Raw genomic sequence first — 21097 nt, 5'->3', positions numbered from 1 at the left:
TTATCCTCTCTCTTCCTTTTTCTCTCTATTGTTTTTGACCAATAAGAAGTGAGAAAAACAAGGTTGTCAACAAAGTTGTCATCAAATGGATGTCAAAATATCACTACTCTAATATCAATGTAAGCTACAAAGATCAATCCGGACCACAAAGCTAAAGCCAATGTATACTATATTAACAAACAATCAACATAACATATTGAGACAAAAATTTGAGACTATTTAAGAAGGTGGAAGCACTTTAAAAGTCTAAAATAATGCACCCAATAATAGTTCAATCTAAAAGCTAAGTTCTAAAAGAAATATATAATGAAAGAGCTTTACCATTATGATGATACACGGTTATATGCCCTCATCTTTTCTTTGATTCCTAAACCCTTAATCAGTAAGGAGAGTGCCAAAGCAGTGTGATCATAAAATAATCTCATCAAGAAATTATGAGTTCCTTTAGATCTGGCTAGTGTTTTGATTTAATAACACAAACTTGTAAAGAAAGTAGCTTTAGATTCAACCACTGTTAACTTCCCACGTAAGGGAATCTGCTTTTTACGTATTGATTTCAAAAAGTGGTACAAATTAAAATCAGCCAAGCTTACTTTTTATGTGTATATAACTAGGCTAATGTTAACTTGTGCCCTCAAGGCACATGTTAAGATACTCATTATAGAAATACACATATCAAAAGGCGTGCATTCAACTTTTTAAAAGTTGTTATATTGTGTTTTCTAATACAAAATTGCTCTATTTAGGTTGCTTAACATGTGCCCTAAGGGCACAAGTTAACATGACCCATATAACTATATATATATGGACCAATGTTTACGATAAAGGGCTTCAATGTCCGTGTGTAGATAAAAATAATTAAAACCCTATGATCATGAATCATCATATAACACCCAGAAGTTACTTATAACTATAGCCTAAAAGGTGCTGAGTAGGACAAATATAGAAGATAGAGCTCTAAACATAGCACTAAAGTTTGCTCTTAGAGCAACTTTAGTGCTATGTTCTACAATGTTCTTAGAGTGCAAAAATATGTTCTTAGTTTTTACTCCATTGGAGGAGAGTGACATGACAAGCCAAGTTGGAGAACAGTTCCATGGGAAGAACATGTTCTAGCAGGTTTGCGTCAGGAAAAGTAGAGGGAGAGAGAAAATAAAAGAAAAAATGTGTGATATAAGAAAATAAATAGAAATATGTGGGGTCTATTGTGGGACCCTAAAAAGTAATATAAGGAAGCATAAATATGGTTCTTGCATTGGAGTAAAAATGAGTGATAATTCTTAAATCCTATGTGTCATCTATGGACCCACAAAAAGTGATTGAAGAACAAAATTTTGGTTCTAGCATTGGAGATGCTCTAAACATAGTAGAAGATAAAGGGAATAAGGAAATTGTACAAGAAAAACAAAGGAACTATGACAAATAATCTCGCATTCACACAGGAACTACAAGCATGATTCCATAGAAGTTAAAGGGAATTAAGAAATTGCAAAAATAAAATAAAAAATAGAAAGAATAATCTTGCATTCACACGCGTCACTACTCTTTTTGATTATATTTTTTTGTGGTGACCAAAATTTCATCTTTTCATCTCTCAAAAAAAAAATTTCATCTTTTCAAAGCGAGTAAAAGTGGAACTCATGTTCGAACCATCACTCCAGGCTTAATTCTACATGAAGTTAGGATTTTTAGCTTTTATTCTAGAATTGATTCTTACACATAAATGTATAGTTCAACTCATTTATATATGAATGTATCCAAACATAAATTATTTTACATTAAATTCATTTTTAGTTATAATAAATTTTATATAATCAGCCTACTCAAAGTCAATTGTTACCACCAGAGAACCAAACAAACATCTATTCTTAATAGGGTGTGGTCTAGTTTTGCAACAATTGGCTTATAAGATGATTAGTGTCACCTTTTATCTTCCTTAAAAAAGAAAATCAGACTTTATCTTTTTATTAATGTGTAAGAATCAACTTAGAGGAGTCATTCTATTTTGATCTAACAGTTTAAATTGCTTGATTGTGGCAACCACGTCAGTATTCAACTTAGAGAAGTCTCGGTCCAAGCACTTTTTTTAGAGGTCGGTCAAGGTACTTTTACGGTTAATTCGTTATACTTTTTTGAGATAAATAATTTTGGTTATACTAGATTTTAGTAAAAAAAATCAAGTTAAATGGTACAAATGATTATTGATTTGACCTAATTAGTAGAACGGTGTATGGTGCAGTGAGTTAGTTGTTCTCGTAAGCTTGGAATTGCGGGGGGTTGATACTTGTAGCTGACGTTCAAGTTAGTCTTTGAGCATAATACAGGGTCAAGGGTAAGAATAAATCGTACCTTAGGGACTCTGTAAAATCCCCTTTTACAGAGAGGTGCAGGTTGTCGTTGTTTTCGTCATTCGCAGCCGTTGGTCGATAGCTACGGATGGCGGAATCCATAACCGTCGAGTGTTACGGTTTGTCAATGATGGAGGTAGTTATGATTCGTTGGTTTGAATCGTTGTGGAGTTCGTTGGACCTTGGACCGTGAGCATAGGCTTTTGAGCCGTCCAAAACAAATATAATGGTCACATTTGACTATGAAAATATTAAATTAATAATTGATGGACAAAAGTATTTACCACACGGGGATGAATTCTCTTAATTGGAAGCCTCTCTTAATTGAATCTAATATCACATTTTTTCATAATTTTATTTCTCATTTTCTTTCTCATGTTTGATGGTTAAGATCGCACGATTGAGAAAAATTAAGAGGATTCCAATTGAGAAAATATATTCCCCTTTACCGGATTGGGCTAGGAATAAAAATTTAAATGCCATAGAATTTGCATCCTTTTTCTCAATTGTAATTTAGAAGACACTTTGCCACCATTATGGTAAATTTTTTATGATTAGAATACCCTTGAGGATCTAAAAAATGACTGGATCAATTCCAGAATCCAACAACAACCTCGTCCTCCAAATATTCCAAACTGCCATGTCTTATGAATTTTCATGCGCCAAAAAAAATAAAGAAAATCAAGAGAGAGAAAAAAATCATGACATCAAATTTTCATATTCATTAATTCCATAAATCCAATGACTTTGTTCACCTTCAATACAAATAAATCTGAGGTGGAGGGTCTAATTTAGCACAACTCTTGAGGGTTTCTATTCTAATGAAGAAAAAAAGGTCTCAAAGTGCAAATATTGGTTTTTTGTTCAATTGAATTTTTCCTAGATATTGTATAAGTTTAGTTTTAGTGCAATACTATTACTGCAATAAATTTTAGTATCATCTCATTTTGAATTGGTGTCTCATTACCACACTTGCATGACAACAACTCTGGATCCTAAGTTTAAAACTTTTTTATCATACTACCACTCCATTAAAAGTATATTCTTTGCTGCATTCAATTATGTGATTCGTTTACATATATTAATTGAACTGCATGTTTCAGTTAGATCATATCTTAAGCATATATAGAGGTATCTGTTGAATGATAATTCAAATGAACAATAATTCCAATCATGATGCTAACTGATGCATTATCATTAGCTTTGAATAAGGTATATCTTGTTTCATTGTGTATGTTCAAAATTTGAGCGAGTTTGACGGAATCATAGGGACACTGTGATGCTATGAAACTCACTGTAAATTCAAACATGCACTTAAATGCATACATTATAAACCCTTTTGTTATGAAATCTTTTACTAATTTATTTGCAATATTAATAATATTGATAATAACATCAGTCGCGCAATCTCTTAATCAATAGCAATAATTTGCACTAAATTTTTACCTTGATGTGTAAATGCTCATATAGCAGCATTATATTCTGAGTTTCACAATTGGAAGAACCGGGTGCCTTTATTATCAATTTCAAATGAAGAACATCTTTCATTAGACAGCAGTTTGACATGAGATGTATGATATCATGTGAAACACATGGTCTGAAATGAGTTTCAGCAAGTCAAGCATGCCAAGGATTTGAAGGCTGTGCAAACCAATTTTGATGACAATTCTGTGACCAATATTCCACAAGGTGTGCAAGAAAGCCAATATCAGGCAGTTGTTAATCAAAGACAACCGATTAATGCATCAGTAGGACCTCAACACGTTCATCCGATTCCTATATGATTGAACCGATTATTGCTCTGCTACCTTGAACATCCTTTATTTGTTTGTGATTAGATTTTGTGTCACTACAAAGCATGAGCGTGTTCAACCAAAAACTATGAATATGCAATTACATTGTCACTTTAGTTTATAAATATCACGCACTTTCAACATCCATTTTCAAGTCCTAATTCCTAAAATGTATGGCCTGCATTTTGCAGAGGAAAGAAAATGAAAACACCCATAAAAGCGGGGCCTGCATCAAGCGCCACATATTGAACATAGTTATATTTCTGCCACCAACGTTTGTGGAAGCGGAACACAAAGTAGTTGAAGATCATTCCGATCAATAGACACCTTGCAATGTTAGTACGTAGGAGTTGCATGTGGCATTCCAGCAAAACCGTAAGATATAACTGGTATGTTTACCTGAGGAATCCATTTCTTGTCAAAATAAATTTTGTTGAACACCTAAACAGGAACCGGTAACACAGCTCCAGCTATACAAGGTTTCAATACAATCCACCGGGTCTAAATAGCCGCCTCAGTCCAATCAAACCCCAAATGACAGATGCATCAAAATCTTTGTCTAAATACAAATAAAAAACCAACCAAAAAAAGCTTCTATTAATTTATTTTTCTTGAAATTAAAAATAATAAAACAAAGAAATATCTGCAGCATAACTCCATAAATATAAAAATTTTATAAAATTCAGAAAAGGGAGAAAACAGAAGCAAAAGTAATAACCTGTGTGCTTAAGACAATGAATAGTTCAGGGAGAAAACTAAGGAAAATTGTTTATAATGAGCTATCATAATAGCAAAAAAATAAAACAAATAAAAAAATTGTTCAAAGGTGAATTTCTACCTACTAAGCTACTTGACAAAAAATAAAAACAGAGAAAATATCTCACATGGTTCCATCCATCAGCATTGGAACTCCATTAGAATATTGGGCCAACTGCCAAGACCCTATCATAGAGAGGATGGTCAATACCCCTTGAAACCTCAGGAAGAGTAGGACTAGGGATTGAGTGCTGCACAAGAGTGACCTGTCTGTTTTGAGGTATATTGGCCTTCAATTTTGCTATAGCAATAGCGCGCGATAGTCCACCAATAGCATCAACCAAACCATGAGATACTGCATCCTTACCGGTCCAAATCCTTCCCTGTGCAACCTCTTCCATCTTGTCTATGGTCATTGATCTGGAAAGAGACGCATTATCTCGAAATCGTATATACATATGACGTGCTTTCTCGGCAAATGCCTCTGTATCAGCGGTGTGGTACTTGTAAATTCTTCCCACTCAATCAATTTATACATATTCTCAAGGCTAAAGATTCCCAAGTCCACTCCAATTGAACCAGTTAAGGTAAGATTTTCTGCAACAATAACTCCTGCACCCATTGCCACGTAGTATCCTGCGCCCATTGCTCGATCAGACATCGAAGCAATAATTGGTATTTTGTCAGCAAGAGACCTGATTTCTGTCCACATTGAATGAGAATACTCAATATTGCCCCCCGAACTGTCAATTCGGATAATAACAGCCTTTAATTTTTTTGACTCACTGGCTTCACGGATTTTGTTAATGAACTCTTGTGCAATGATTTTCCTATCGATGGTCCCTGAGACTCGGATGATGGCAATTACTTCTTGTTCTTTACCTCTTGATATTCCAACAGTCCATTTTCTAACTCGAGAGTATTTTCTGAAATCAACCATACACAATGGTTTCACCTCAAGTCTCTCAATCAAACTAGTAATAACCCTGTCATCGTTAAGTAAATTTGATATGAAACCCTCTTCTTTCAGTTTGTGTACTTGATGGGCATCATCTCCATTTATGAAATTTTCAATATCTTCTCTTTTCTTTCCTGTAGAAGAAGATACATTATCCAGCCAATTTGAATAAATATTGTCCTGCAAAGCAGTCATCATCTCACTATGATCTTTGATTTGTTCACCTCCTACTACCCTTTTATATTCACCAAGTGCTACAACTTCTGGAATTACAGAATTGAGACCATAGTCACATAATTCGCAATTCGTGTGGTACGCGGTACGGGTTCGGGTTCGGGTTTGCGGTACGCCACATGAGAAGAATTCGGTACGTATAGGGTATAGAGCTTTGGTACGTTCCGGTTCGTAGTACTAGTATTACCTAATTAAATATAGCAAGTCATCAATAAATTTTTAAGAAAAATATTTTTCTTACTTAATTATTTAACCAAACTTAAAATTTATTAGTAATCACTAACTATTTCTAGAAGTTTATCATCTCAATTTGAGTTCTAGTACTTAAAACATTTTAATATTTAATAAATTAAATTAATTAATTTTATAGTGAGTAATAAGACTATCTTATTATTATATAGTCACTATAACATAAAGTGAGTAATAATTAAATTCTCAAATAACTTTAGAAGTATTTGTAGTTAAAAAATATTCAAAAAAACAAAAACAGTGAACCCATGCTAGCATTTGTAGTTAAAACTATTTTGGAAGTATTTAATGTTTTGATACAAAAAAAAACTATCTTAGTTAAAAAATAGAGTTTACGTTTTAAAAAAAATTATAAAAATCCACAAAGACAAAGCCATACTTATTAAATATTATGTTTTCCCATTGAGAAATGATATTCTAACAACCATTTTGTGACAACCTATGTGACAACTTTATCTCTCATACTCACATTATCTTTTTACTTTCTCTCTCTATTGCTTTGGTTTCCGTGTCACTATCTACTTTTCCTTTGAAAATTGATGGTTGTCACAAAAGTTGTTGATTTTTGGTTGTTAGAATATCATTGCTCTTTCCCATTTCATTGGGTCAAACCGAAAAGCCCATTAGAAAAAACGAGAAGATCCGGCAAGAGAGAAGCCCAACTTCATAACTAATTACCCTAATTTCATCTTCTTCTTCATCCACGTGAAACGACCACGGCCGCCGCCTACCGGACTGTTTTTTTCCGGTAATACGACGTTCTTCCTTCTCACTCTCACAACGCTCGTTTTTTCCGGTACCCATGGTTCGCCGGTTTTGGCGAATTTGTTCACGAATTTTCGCGAACCGGTACGCGAAAGTACCGCGAATCGGTTCGCGCGAACCAATTCGCGGTTCGCCGTCAATCCGGCGAATTATGTGACTATGATTGAGACCACCTTTAAACAAGGAAACAGGATCAGCTTTAGGAGACGTATAAACTTCGTCACATGCACAAGCAATGTAATATTGTTTTCCTCCTATTTCGGGGACATAAGCAACAATAAGTTTTCTGATTTTTACGAAATTCATGATTTCCCTTCGAATTTCATCGAGTTTAGCCCAAAACCGCAATTTAAACGATAAATATGAAGATACACGGCGAAATACGAGGATCATATGCGGCTTTCAACAAATTATCGCAAAATCGAGGCGAGAGATAATACCTCATCATCTTTGCTCGGATATCCGGCCGCTCAAATCAATTTGCAAGACGCCTTGGGATGGAATACGTGTTAGAATTTCTTCTAATATTTTGTGCGCTACAATCAATTGTTGGTTTTGGTTTTAATAAAAACGGATCCGATGTTGTGATCCATTTGATGATGCTTAGACCCTAATAAAAGTGATCAATAAATAATGGGCTTTTGAGCACTTAATACCGGTTTGTGTAGAAACATAGTGTAGGCCCAAACACTAGGCCCATGATGGGTGGTGCCTAGGGTTGCACGGTTATAAATAGAGAGGCTAGGTCCCTTTGCCATCACTACGAAAATTCGCTCATTAGCGGTTTGCCCCATTGAAAATCCCAAGTTTGGAGCATGTGAAAGCAAAGGAAGACTCTTGTCTCAAATCTCGGCGAGTCCGGTAATTATACTTTCCATGTAAGTGTGTTCTAACTTCATATAATAATATCTCGATCTTAATGAATAAATTGTTTACATGTGGTATCGAGCCTACTATTATATGATTTAGAATCCTATTTCAGTAGTGAATCCACAAAGCCAATCTTATTTGATCATTGAGAAAATCTATTTGTGCCGTATTTTGTTTTCTTTATCGGCATGGTTATTATGTTTCTCTGTATGGCCGTTTAGTAGGATTTTGTGGTTATCAATTTTTGGAAACAAAATTAAGAAAGGATGTGTCTAATAAAACCGATTAGGTTTTGGCAATTATCTTTAACCGTGTATATTTACACGGTTGTTGGATGAGTTTTTTTTTTTAATTTTAAATTCACTTTATCGGTGTCATGCCAAACTAATGTTTGGGAATTTCAGCCAACAATTTTTCACTTAAATTAATAAATAAATATAATTTATCACTTTACGAAATTCGACATCGGAATAGTTTGGAAATCCAAACGTAAGTTTCATATTTGATTTTGGTTTGCTATTTGACTGTGCAGCAGACTGCGAAACTTTGTTTCCGTGTTTTGTTCTTCCTTGGTGTTGAATTGTATAGTTGTTTAAATTAAGAATTATTTAAGGCTCAATTTAATTTAATTTATTTTGAGAAAATTACTAGTGTTGGGTGCCAAAATTTAGCATCTGTTATGCCTTTGGCTTTTTCGATTCTATTAAAATAAAGATTATGCATAATTTAAAGTGGTATGATTTTGTTTTCCATCTATTGCTTTTCGGCATCCTTATATGGTTACTAGAATTAAGCAAATCATGGCTTATTTATTTTATTTAAATTTTAGGCATTTTCATGCTTTGATATTTTTCTGTTATAATTTGGAGAGATTTTATGTTTATTTTTAGCATGAGTTGATTGAAATGGATATATGGATATCGATTGATTATGAGTCATTTGTTTCTTGGGTTGAAAGATTTAGAATTTAAACCTTTTCGTTTTGACTCATATTTCTTTTAACATCGTTGTCATATCTTGAAATTTGATACTCTTTTCACCTTGGTATTTTTTGGGCTGATATATTTAAATATATAGTCCGTACTTCATGGTGAATTTGCATATTTGTTTAAAAGTTTCAATTTTGATTCAAAGAAGTGTTCTTATTTTGAGCATACAATTTGTTGTTTTGAGTTATAAGATTTGTTTGTTAATATTCAATTTGAATTATTGAAATTGTTTCAATTTTCAAAATCACATGGTTGATAGAGAAATTAAATATTTTCTATTGTTGCATGTGTTTGATCTTTGCATATACGACAATCAATTTTCAATCAAAATAAAGTTACTTGAACACGATTTTTGATTGTTTTCTTTGCGAAATTTTTGGTAAATTTCCTTAATCTATATGAAGCATGGTCTGAGCTTAATCAAATCTTATTTTTATGTGTATCATACATGTATTATTAATATGTAAGAAATTGGTCTATTGATCCAATTTTTTATGTGGCTAATTTTTTTGTTAAATTTATGGACAATTTCTTTTCTATATGACCATCGTTTCTACTCTATTATTTGAGTGGATTTGAGATTTGGTTTATTCATATATTAAATTTGCTTTAAGAATATGTTTATCATGATTGAATTACAATTGCATGTGTGGATTGAGAGACAATTTTGAGTAGTCATGTACAAATTAAAATCATGTATTTTTGTGCTACTCCTTTTGATATTGTGTTTGTCACTTTGCAAATTGATTTTTACATTTGTTTACTGTTGCCAAAAGATTTTCCGTTCTTGAAACAGATTTCACATGTTGTGATTCTTTGTGTATGTGCATCTAATGTATATAAACATTGGCATGATTCATATATGAATATTCCTTCAAGCATAATTTTATTTTATCTCAAATCCATGATTAATATTTTATGGATCAAATTTTGCATATTCAAAAGGATTTGATTTGATCTTGGTGGATTGATTTGTTTTGAAAATTAAGTAATTCATGGAAATAATTTTCAAACATTGTTTTCACATTTTTGTTTATGGGAATAAATTTTATTTTGTGAAATATTTTTTTTTATATATATGTGAGATATATATTCCCAAGGACGAGTCTAAAATATTATTTGTGAAATTCTCTTTTATAGAAGTGAATTATTCTATTAAAGTGTTGCAATTGTGAAATTACTTTAGACTCAATTTTGTCAATCATAGCACCAAATATTTTTGTATATGAATTTATAGTTATTGTATAAATTCTATATTGTCTTGTTCTTATTTGTATGCTCACTTGTGGAATATCATAAAAGATAATTTTGAGCAATTACGAAGGCAATTGAAAAACTATTATCCTTGTATTGTATTGATCTATTATCAAGAACTATCTTTTGCTTTATTGGTTGTTGTTGAATTGTGACCCAATTGAGATGACAATATGCCAAATTGTACGGAATTTTCTCTAAGTCATCGAAGCTTAATGACTCTACGTACAAGGAAAATTGATTACACCTTTTGAGGTTAGCCATGTTTTATTTAATTTAAATTCTTTTTACTGAATTTGATTACAGTTGTTCTCTTATTATATAAGAGATTGACATATCCTATTGGTGTAATATTAATTGACATGACCATTGTGTGATAGAGAATATTAATTAAATATTTGTTTAAATATTTTTTTTTAAAGTCTTGGATTGATAATCCAACTATCATTCTCTTTTGTTTATCATAGAGACTTACATTGTGGATATTATAATCTTTTCTTAAATATTTTTATGACTATTTTGTCTTTTATCCTCAATGGTATTGAAATTCAAATCTCATATATTTCTTTGCGTAGGTAATTGATTTGCATCATTACTTGTTAATGAGATTTTGAGTTTAGCGGTAACAATACTCTTCTAAGAGATAGCACATAATTATATGTTGATTTTCTTTTATGTGCTTTTAATGTACTATTCTACGGCATTGTATCAAACAAAATTATGATGAATGCAAATTGAAACGATATTGACCGGTTTAGATGCATTTAAATAATGCATATTTTTACGTGTCGTATTTTGACAAGAGTTGTTGATTCCTATGCAAAAAGAATTTCTTGCGTTGATATAGGTCGTTACCACCAAAGTGGGACGACCTCTATTGATTGATTGATGAAACTTCCTTTTGTAGTTTGAGGAATGTTTTTAATTGTAACATGTAGTTTCCTGCCCAAAGGTGGTTATTGCATTTTACAATTAAAAATTTATTTGGGATATTTGAGAATGTTTTGAACTAAGGAATTTGCACGCCCAAAGGTGACAAATTTACGAATTCAATACATGCTCATTGATTAACTTACTCCGAGGTTTTGACTAGGGTTTTAACCTTAGTTTGTGCATTCTGCCCAAAGGTGATTGTACAATTATATTAGCCTCATTGTGATAGCTTGTTTATTTTGAGCTATATCTTGTCAATTGATATATTTTGATGCATTCATGTGTTGTCTCGTATATTTCCTCAATGGATAATTGTTATGCTTTTATTATGCATGTTCATTGATTAACTTATATAAGATGGAGTTATTGGAGTATATGTTGAACCAAAGAATTTGTACGCCCAAAGGTGACAATTTCCCAAGTTCAATGTATCCTCATTGATTAACTCATTTGAGGTTTTGGCTTGGGTTTCGACCTTAGTTTGTGCATTACGCCCAAAGCCGATTGTACAATTATATTGGCCTCGTTATGATAGCTTATTTATTTTGAGCTGAATCTTGTCTTATGACATATATTAATGAATTCATGTTTTGTATAAACAATGCGTTTCTCTGTAAATAATTGTTACTTGCTTCCATCGAGATGTTAAACAAGTCAAATTTTAACAAATGGAAGTAAGGTTTGGAGTTGTCTCTAGGAGAACATGCATGAACTTGTAATAACCTTTTAGTGAGTGGGAGATAGCTCAAAAGTTAAAGTATCTGACCATAATGGTCTCCATGTGTCTAATGAAAAAGTTATTGTACATGAAAATATGTCAATGTTGTAATATAAGAGTAGCGTGAAGTCGGTGGGAGATGTCAACTTAATTTCATATTAATATGATCTAGGAGTAATTGTGAAGTCAGTGGGAGATGTCACCATAATTTAACATTCTAGTTTTGAACTTGTTTTGAGAAAAATATCTTTCACGTAACCTTCATTTACGATGAATCTTGTTTGCATTACCTTTTGAAGCAACTTTGTTTTAGTTTTACTCTTGGAGGAAGAAAACTAAGTTTGAGATTAAACTCACATAACCTTGCTTCATCCTTTATTCATCTATATAAATTGTCTCTAGTAGATGCTTCATGACTCCCTGGATCTTTTGTTGATGATTTGTATAAGTTGTCTTTGACTTTGCATAACCTTGACTCATCTTTCGTTGTCAAATTTTTGTTGCTATAAGATCTAATGTTGATGAAGATATCCTTTACTTTATGGCATAAGCACTTGGATCATATTTATTGGGAAAAGGAAGAGAAATTAGTTATCAAAATAAATATCCTACCTTTCTTAAAGTTTGATGATCCGGGTATTTTGTCGATTGCATTAGAAGCAAATTTTATTAAAATCGATATAATGGGTACAACTAGTAGTTCCGAACCCTTAGACATTGTCGGCATTGACATTAGTAGCTCCCAACTCCTATAATTTATGTCCTATAATTTATGGTAATGAATTATTTATTACATTCATTGGCTTCCTAACCTTGACATTAATTGTTCTTTTAACCAAATGACTTAGGTTCATTGTTTTCAAGAATCATTTTGAATAACATGAATTCTGTGAATTCTTTTGATGCATTTGGTTAGTGGAAGTTTGAATTTTATATTATTAATTTAATTTTTTTTTATGATGAATTTTTCTTTCACTTATTTTCTTTGATATATTGATGTGAATTTCCATTCAATTTAATTATTGATGATGAGATGAATTCTTGTATATATCAAATATCAAATGTAAAAAAAAATTAGCTCGGTGTTGAAGGGATCACTATGCCGGTGATCGACACTATTTTGGAGCTGAGGCATTTCATGTAAAAAAATTTGAGCTCAATGTTGACGGGATCTTTATGCACTGCTGTTAACATTATTTTAGAGCTGATGTATTATGTGTGAAAATTAGAGCTCGGTGTCGTTGGGATCCTTTGTGCCGGTGATTGACACTATTTTGGAGCCGAGGCAATGTGGTTTTCCGTGGACCACATAATTTCTCCGGCTTTAAGGCATTTGAGAGAAATCACATAATTTATTTGGCTTTAAGCATTTGAGATTAAGGCATTGAGAGAAATTGAGGACCGACAATGAAAATGATAGTATGATCGATGATCACGATGACATATCATTTCTTGCTACACTCTACACGGATGACTAGTCAACGGAATTGGTGATATTTGTAACCATGGAAGGTGTTGTATCAATTAAGGATATAACTACTGCCATGATTCGATATCATTCGGTTCTTAGTTGGACGGAGTCTTTATTAAGTGTTGCATCATGGGATCATGTAGTGGCCACGTTAGGAAGTTTGTTATCGGTCGAGAGTCGTTTTCAAAAATTATTTTTAAATTTTCATTTTTATTTTATTTTTAAAATACACAATTGATTTTGCCCAAGTGGGAGAATGTTAGAATTTCTTCTAATATTTTGTGGGCTACAATCAATTGTTGGTTTTGGTTTTAATAAAAACGGATCGTGATGTTGTGATCCATTTGATGATGCTTAGGCCCTAATAAAAGTGATCAATAAATAATGGGCTTTTGGTCACTTAATCTGGTTTGTGTAGAAACATAGTGTAGGCCCAAACACTAGGCCCATGATGGGTGGTGCCTAGGGTTGCACGGTTATAAATAGAGAGGCTAGGTCCCTTTGCCATCACTCGACAATTCTGCTCATTAGCGGTTTGCCCCATTGAAAACCCCAAGTTTGGAGCATGTGAAAGGAAAGGAAGACTCTTGTCTCAAATCTCGGCGAGTCCGGTAATTATACTTTCCAAGTAAGTGTGTTCTAACTTCGTATAATATCTCGATCTTAATGAATAAATTGTTTACAATACGCTCAAAGGGGAGTGCTGTTAGCGTCTTTAGCTTGACAAGAAATTTTTTGAAACCGGTATGAGGGACAAAATCGAAGTCACCCGTTGGATAATCAGGACTCGAGGAGTAGGAAGAAGAACGGTGGAACTGGAAGGCTTTGTGGATGGGATGATGAGATGATGATGGTGGTGGTGATAAGGGTTTGGGAATGAGACGGCGAGAGAGAGAAAGCAATCGGTAATAGGAGATGATAGTGGCAGTGATACTATGCGGGAAATGTAACTGCAGTGAATTGCGGCGGTGCGGTTGATGATGGACATTCTAGCGTGCAGTATCAGTCGATTAGGGCTTGGAAAGGAAAAGAATATTGTGTATGAGCGTTAGCTTAGGGTTTCTCACCTTATATTGTTTTTGTTGGTTGTGAAGGTGACATCATCAAATATTGGTATTTTTAGTATGTGAATTGCCAAACTGAGATATGAGAATCTGCATTGCTCTCTTGATTCTGACAACATGACTATTGTAGTTATTGGTAGAATGTATGTTGAGGTCATACATTAAAGTATATCATGTCAATATTCATGTTGGTTTCGTGAGGATAAAGAGATGTATTTTTGGAAGTCATGGATGGAATATAAGTCAAATTAAAATGAAAGGATAGAGTATTGATTATTGACTATGGGGAGTGTTTCCTGTTGATTGGGACTTCAAGTTCTGTCCCTCCCTTAATTTTTGTGATTTAATATCATACTTAACGAGAGAATATATGTATCATGAGTATAACTCGGTCGATAAAGCATTGCAATATGCAAATTGCTATATGTAAGGGTCATAGTTCAAATTCCAGATTTGAAACTTACTCACTTCAGAGGTGAATTTCTAACCATTAGACTATTTGACAAAAAGAAAGAAAGAATGAATACATGAACAATATATTAAATATGTTTTCGAGGAGGATATTTGTTGATCATTTTAAAGCTTGTCTTTGAAGGGATTCGAACTTTGTCCCATAAGGTTCCAAAAAATTATTAACAGTGACACTGATGATCATTTCAAAATTGTTTCTTGTGAATTTAATTCTAATCCGACGGTGCATCTTGTACATCCGAGAACCTTACAATCTTAAATTGCTTAGGACTGTAGGGAGAACCTTACAATCTTAAATTGCTTAGGACTGTAGGTCCTTTGGTAACATCTCTCATTCACTAGAGCTGAGCATTGTATTGTAATGTAAATTCATTTTCAAAGTTTGCGTAAAAATGTAAAATGTGACATGTCTGAGCTTCACTTTTGAAAATAAAGTTTACGTGTTTCCGTTGCGTATTTATTAAACTCTAAAACTGTGGTATTTCAAAATGAAATTTAGGTTGTCACAACAATTGTCCAATGCTCGGTTGACTTGCAGAATCTCCAAAGCAAGCCACAATTCTATCTTCTGTAACTCACCTAATCATTTCCCATCATGAGAGAATAATCCATGAGGATCATACGCCCAAATTATAGGCATGAGGTTTAACAAAATGGATATTGCAAAAGTCCTAGAAATGGGACACTATAAAAGGATATTGGATAGAAAGAGACAGTAAACTTTAGACAATTCCCAAAGTATTAGGCTATCCCTCAAATTAGGGCAACCATTGACCTTTGATGGCAACAATGACTTATAATGGTGTTTAGACTAGAATCTTGGTGGCCACCCAAACTTATGTTTGGTACATCATGTCAATTTACTCGACCTGTTAGCAAACCTTCACCTTTAGACTTGATGCTCGGTGTTGTGTTCAATACCTAATATCAATTTACATTGCCAAATAGAGTATCTTAACCTTTTCGGCTTGATGCTCGCTAGGGAACTATATACCTGACCATGATAACTAGGCTAGAGGATGACCACGTCAAGCATTGGTTTGGGTTCTAAAAAAACAAGAGGGTGTGACTTAAAGGAGTAAGACTATCCACAATCAGGATTTTCCCTGCAATTGTCCAGTGCTTGGTTGGTTCAAGGTAAACTTAAGTTGTAAAAGAAATGTTTCCTCAGTATGAAGCGATCAAGCGAACCACATATATATTTTATAGACTTAAATGCACTTTTAGTCCCCCTAGTTTTGAAAAAAATGAAGTTTTGATCCCCTGCTATTTTAAAAACCAACATTCTAGATATTGTATATTTGTTTAGTTTTTTAATGCAATACTATCTATTACTGCAATAAATTTTAGTATCATCTCATTTTGTATTGGTGTCTCATTACTACACTTGCATGACAACAACTCTGGATCCTAAGTTTAAAACTTTTTTATTATACTATCACTGCATTAAAAGTATATTCTTTGCTGTATTCAATTATGTGATTCATTCTGTGAAAAATTGTTAGAGTTCTTTCTGTGAAAAATTGTTTCAATTTTAAATATACATGTTAACATAAAAAAAAAAAAATTGTTGGTGGTACATCCATCTTTGATTTGGGTTGGTTGAGTGAGAATCTCTATACTATCTTGCGAGACTTTAGAGCCGGGATTCCTTATAATTTAATTAGGAATTCGATGGTACATCCAATACGTACTGAGAATCTTACTATCTTAAATTGTCGAGGACCGCAAGTCCTTTGGTAACACCACTAATTTAATAGTCTCTTAGGCATTGTATTGTAATGTAAACCTATTTTCAAAGTCGGTGTAAAAGTTTAAAGGGTAATGTTATCCGGTGCCTCAGGGCCTTTGGTTAAGGAAACAATAAATGAACGAGATCCCCCATGTTTTATCTTAATTAAAGTGATAAATAAGTCAACTAATTAAAATAAGAAAAATGTGCATTCAATAGTCTATCAAGTTTCCTATTTTGTGATACAAGCTTGGAATCCTATTTTGTTTTGAAGAAGATTTTGTAATTTTTACACATTTGATTTTTTTGTATTTGATATTTTTTTGAGAGGTTGCATTTGATATTTTAATTAGTTATGTTTTATCTTTGGAATTGTTAATTTATTTCAGATTTTATTTTAATTGAATATGTTGCTAATTATGCATAGGTTTTCCGTGAATTGGTTTGAAAGAAAAAAACAATTCACAAAAAATTTACAGAAAGAAAAATTGATTTGTGTAAAATCCACACGAAGAAAAAAAATTGTTAAGAAATGAAAAGGATAATGTAAATATGTAATGGAAAAGGAAATTTGACGGAGTATTAAATACAACTTTTATTTTATTTTAATTAGCTGAATTATTTATCACTTTAATTGAAGTAACACAAGTAAGATATGTTCGGTTATTGCTCCTTAACCGGTGCCCCGGGGGCACCGGTTAGCAACACCCAAGTTTAAAATGTGGCATGTCTCAGTTTCACATTTGAAAATAAAGTTTATTTAACTTCATTTATTTTAGATTCAAATGCATATTTACATGTCTCACATAATCATTGTTAATCAAGAGTGAATAACTCGAAAGATATGTGACCCAATGTGCTTAATAATTATCACATTTTGTATATAATCAATGTGATAACTATTAAGCACAATGTCAAAAAGTCTAACTTTCTATCGATCACTCTCTTTATCTCTCAAAGGTGTAGGATTTATGTTTGAGCGTCTATAAATCATCTTCCTTCTCTTTATTCAATTCACTAAAACTATATAATTACAACATTGAGAATTCTTTAGTACTCTAAAGTTTTGTTGAATATTAGGGGGTGTATTGAATTGAGATTTGGAAGGATTTTAAAAGACTTTTTAGTTATAGAAAAATCTTGAAGTATTCAATCAAGATTTTAAAAGATTAGAAATAATTGGTGGTATTCAATTAAAATTTTTAGGATTTTTTAAAGAGTCTAACAAAATCCGGTGGTATTCAATCAAGATTTTTCACAACTTAAAAATTGTCTCTTAGTATTCAAAAGTCTATAGATTTCAATGAATTACTTGGTTTAATGGATTTTGTGAGACATTTTAGTTGAAAATTTAAAAACTAACAATCTCATACAAAGACCCGAGATTTCGTGAGATTGTTTTTGCTCCCGATATATGTTCTTTCGTCGTTTCTTCCACTTCACTCATCAACGTGTGTTACCGTTGATACCTCCCCTCCTTTCACGTTTTTGTTTCTCTTTGAGCATCATTGTTTATGTTTGTTTTCTTTTACCTATTCCAGATTTTAATTTATTTTTTTTATTCTCGTCGTTTTTTGGTTGTTGTCGTTGATCACATTCTTTTTTTTATTTGTACTTAGATCATGTTACTTCATGTTTATTCTTTTTTCATCAATAAGTTTTTTTTATGTAAGGAATAAGTTTGATTTAATTAAGTAATTATTATTATTATTATTATTATTATTATTATTATTATTATTATTATTATTATTATTATTATTATTATTATTATTATTATTATTATTATTATTATTATAGTCAATCTCATAAAATCTTAGGAATTCTCATAAATTACTTTCAAATCTTAAAAGTCTACGAGTTAAAATCCCTCAAAATCATGAAAGTTAATACATTCCGTTACAATCTTTTAAAATCTTCAAGACTTTTTTGCCAAAATAGTCTTTTAAAATCTCAATCCAATACAATATCGCATAGACAAATTAATTTAAAATTTAAATTCACTTCAAAATAATTATATTTAAAAATCAACATATTGAAAGTTGATACACACACAATGAAACTCTAAAGCCTTAGAGTGCTCAATTTGATTATATCAATGTAGGCTACAACGATCAATCGAGACCATAGAGCTAAAGCGATTTATACTATACTAGATTTTGGACCCGTGCGATGCACGAGGAAGTTGATTATCTCATTGACAAATAAATGTGGGAGTTGATCATGAAATGTATAATAGTTGTTGTTGAGCATGAGTTAATGCTTCGAAAAGATGATGACAACAACAACAAGCAAACATTATCCCATTAAGTGGGCTTGACTACACGGATTGAAGTAAGTCATATTGTTCTATCATAAACCATATTTAAATTCAACTCCTTAATCTATAAACCTTTCACGATAGTTTCTCTTATAGTTCTTCTAGGTCTTCCTATACCTCTTGTAATATGACTATCCTCTATTTGATATACTCTTCCTACTATAGAATCTACGGAGTTTTCTCTATACATGTCCAAACCACCTAAACCTATTTTCCACAATATTTATACTATAGGTGCTACCCCAACTATCCCTACAATGTTGCCATTTCTAATCTTATCCCATCTAATATCACCACACATATCCAACGCAACATCCTCATCTCCACACACTTACTTTATTCTCGTGTTGGTTCTTAACCGCCAATATTTTGTTCCATAAAACATCTTTGTTCGACAATGCTCGGTATTTTTTTCATTTCAACTTAAACGGCACGTTTGTATAACAAAAAACACATGAGGCTCTTCTACATTTCAACCATCCAACTTGAATACAATGAATTACATATGATTTTATTTCTCCATTATTTTGTACTATGAACCCAAGATTTTTTTTGTTGAAAGAATGAACCCAAGATATCTAAAGCTGTGTAACTTCTATGATATGATCTCCAACTTTCACCTCTAAGTTTGAACTACTTCGTCTTTTGTTGAAGTTACATTACATATACCATGTCTTGCTTCTACTCAAACAAAAGTCTTACGCTTCTAAGACTTGACTCCGGGTCTCCTACATCCCATTGAATTCCTGCCTCGACTCTCCAATTAAGACTACATCATCTACAAAACCCATACATCTTAGTGCTAGCTATTGGATGTGTTTTATATGTACATCCAAAACTAATGTAAAAAGATAAGGGATTAAGGTTAACCCTTGGTCCAATCCTTGTAATGATAAATACATTGATAGGGATTAGGGTCGACCACTTGGTCCAATCCTTGTTATGAAAAAAAAAATCATAGATAATAGTTTCAATAGACAAATCCTAAAACCCCCGAAGTAATTTAGACTTCAAGAATATTTTTGGTTCCAAAAAGATGTCTAAAAGACTTTAGAACTTTTATAAATAAGATAAGATATGTAAATTATAAAGAAACGGCAAAAAATTAGAAAAGAAATGCGGATCAACTTTTTCGGCTCCAAAAAGTTGTCTAAGAGACTTAAGACATTTTTATAAATAAAAAATCATAGATAATAGTTTCAATAGACAAATCCTAAAACCCCCGAAGTAATTTAGACTTCAAGAATATTTTTGGGTCCAAAAAGATGTCTAAAAGACTTGAGAACTTTTATAAATAAGATAAGATAAGATATGTGAATTATAAAGAAACGGCAAAAAATTAGAAAAGAAATGCGGATCAAATTTTTCGGCTCCAAAAAGTTGTCTAAGAGACTTAAGACCTTTTTATAAATAAGATAAGATACTCGATCATTTTCTAAAAATATAAAGAAACAACAAAAAGTTAGGAAGGAAATGTGCAACAACTTTTTTGGCTACAAAAAGTTGTCTAAGAGACTTAAGACCTTTTATAAATAAGATTAACAAACAACCAACATAACATATTAAGACAAAAATTCGAGACTCTTTAAGAAGTTGGAAGCACTTTAAAAATCTAAAATAATGCACCCAATAATAGTTCAATCTAAAAGCTAAGCTCTAAAAAAGAAAGAGCTTTAACATTATGATACAGGTTATATGCCCTCATTTTTTCTACCATTCCTAAACCCTTAACCCTTAATCAGTATGGAGAGTGTCAAAGCAATATCATAAATAATCCATGCTCCTACGATATGTGGTCAAACAAATCCATTAGCAAGATTCTACCGGGTGGAATACGCTTATAGGGGAGCACTATTAGCATCTTGAGCTTGACAAGTAATTTATTGAGACCTGTGTGGCCGTGTGGGGACTAATTAGACGTCACCCGTGGGATTATCAGTACTGGAGGAGGAAAAGGGTTGGTAGATGGGATTATGAGATGATGGTGATAAGGGTTTGGGAACGGAACGATGAGAAAACGATCTGTAATATGAGATGATAGTGGCTGTGATACTGCGCGGGCAATGTAACGGTAGTGAATTGCGGCAGTGATGTTGATGATTGACATTCTAGCGGTGCAGTGTCAGTCGATTAGGGCTTTGGAAAGGAAAAGAATAGTGCATGAACGTGCGCTTA

The 21097-nt window shown here is 32.5% G+C and overlaps 1 pseudogene; it reads right to left on the bottom strand.

The window, feature by feature from the left end:
- Nucleotides 1-4705: 4705 nt before the first annotated feature.
- LOC146902266 (serine protease SPPA, chloroplastic-like) lies at nt 4706-14326 on the bottom strand (annotated as a pseudogene).
- Nucleotides 14327-21097: the final 6771 nt, after the last annotated feature.

Source organism: Medicago sativa, chromosome 8 (genome assembly GCF_051527215.1).
Source record: "Medicago sativa cultivar Bolivia chromosome 8, Bolivia_mono, whole genome shotgun sequence".
Lineage (NCBI taxonomy): Eukaryota > Viridiplantae > Streptophyta > Magnoliopsida > Fabales > Fabaceae > Medicago > Medicago sativa.
Note: the sequence above shows the minus strand (reverse complement) of the source record. Positions and strands in the feature narration are given on the sequence as shown.